The following is a 1,929-nucleotide window of genomic DNA, read 5'->3' as shown; positions in this document are numbered from 1 at the left end:
GTAAAATTCAATATGACCGAGAGAGCAATGCAAGCGTATTATGGAGAATGCAAGAGGGAGAGCCCCGGGAATGGGGTGAAACTCAGGTCAGCGCGTCTAACAAATATTAAAATGTTCAAGGGACTGGGGACACGCCTAGCTGTTTAACAAAGACTGACAAAGTATGAGATTAATACGAAAACTTGCGGGTTTCCAAACCCAAAATGCTCAGAAGGGCCTATCGCCTGCTCCCTGCCAGTAGCAGTTCCGCTTGCCTTTAAAGACAATAGTGGTGATTACTGGAAGGAAGGAGGAAACAAAAAAAAAAAGTCTTATCGAGAATTAATCCGTATTGAGAGGCAACACGGGGAAGACAAGCAGAGTAAGCCGGCTCCGGGCTGCGGGGTGGGCAGAGGGTGGAGGGTGCTTTTCTGTTCGGATGTGATTGTTGCCTGAAAAGCGTTTATCAACTTTTTGTGCGAGTCGTTAAGTCGTTTGGAGCTGGGGACAGCGGGTTTGGTTGGTGGATGTTGTTTTAAGGTAGGGATTGCTTCTGGCGCTGTGATACACACCTAAGGGGCTTGGGGCTGGGCAGGGAAGGGGGTCATGCACTCAACCTGTGGACCCGAAGGGGGACACCTCATTCCGGGGAGGGGAGGGGAGGGGAGCAGACAGACTGGGGTGAGGTAGAGTAAGAACTGGTACCACTGGAGGTACTGCCCCCCACCCTCCCGGAATGAAGATGTTATAAGCGAGCTGGATCCCAAAAGAAGAGGCCTGCTGAGAGAGGGAGAGAAGCATGAATGCATTTTGGGGGGTGGGGAAGGTAGGGTAAAGTTTGCATTGGCAGGTGCCTTACCAAATTCAGCGATCCACTAGCTTTAAGCTCTTAAGCCCTCTCTATGCCTGTATTGTCTATTCCTACTGGTTCCATCCTCTGGCTTTCGATTTATTGTGTACTACTATAAATAAAGAGGCCGACCGAGCTGGGAGGCAACCCTCTCTGGTTAGGGTAGCTTCCTAAGCGGCTTCCTCCTTTGAAATGGAGAGAGATCAGGAGCGAGATCTGTCTTTCTAAACTTCCGAAACATTAGACGTTTTTATTAGTGCAATAGAAAGTGTAAAGGGGGAAGGGAGGGGGCAGGGGGCTGCCTCTGTGTTATGTTGGGAGGGGGGGGTGGCAAAGGGTGTTTTTTAATTTGGGATCCTGAGTTTGTTGTGTGGGACTTCTTGGAAGGGGGTGGGGGGCGTTGGTAGGCTCTAGGGGTGCTGGTTTGCGGAGATCTACCCCCTTTTGTCTGTCAATGCAAAGAAAAATTAACACGGGATTTCTTCTTTTTTTTTTCAGAAGGTGGGGGTGGGGGAAAACAATCCGCAATGGGCCTAACATCTCTTGTGCTCCTAACCTGCACCCTTGTGCAGGGTCTGCTGGGGTCTTGCTGCGGGCAGGGGACAGCAGCGAGGACTAGCAGGGGGCTGGTGCTGTAGTGTGCTTTCCCGGCGTCAGTCTGCACGTCGTTCTACTTGATTAGACTCGGAGCCGGGGTGAATACACACTTCACAGGGAGGAAGGTGGATTTGACAGTCACTGGTTCATCCCCAGCTCGAGGGAGGCTTGGGATCCAATCGGGCAGCCTATCCTATAACCTATTTGCTCTGTGTAAAGTGATCACCTAGATCGTTTGCAGGAGCCTGTTTTTTAGGGGGCGAGAAAGGGGGGCGGGGGTTCAGAGTCTCAGAGATCGCCTCTCCTGGGTGGTACCAGCTCCGGCTCCGGAGTGCTCTGCTCACCTCGGACCCAGAGAAGAGAAACAGGCGACTCACCTTTAAATCACCTGAACAGTTTAAACGCGTGGCGTGGCCCCACACCGGCTGTGCTCATTCGCCCTCTGCCCTGACAAGTGCTTTAAAAATATCGGAGTGATCAGAGCTACATCCCGATTTTTGGGC

Source organism: Alligator sinensis, unplaced genomic scaffold (assembly GCF_000455745.1).
Source record: "Alligator sinensis unplaced genomic scaffold, ASM45574v1 scaffold520_1, whole genome shotgun sequence".
Taxonomy (NCBI): domain Eukaryota; kingdom Metazoa; phylum Chordata; order Crocodylia; family Alligatoridae; genus Alligator; species Alligator sinensis.
The sequence above is the reverse complement of the archived record's forward strand: the minus strand, read 5'-3'. Positions refer to the sequence as shown.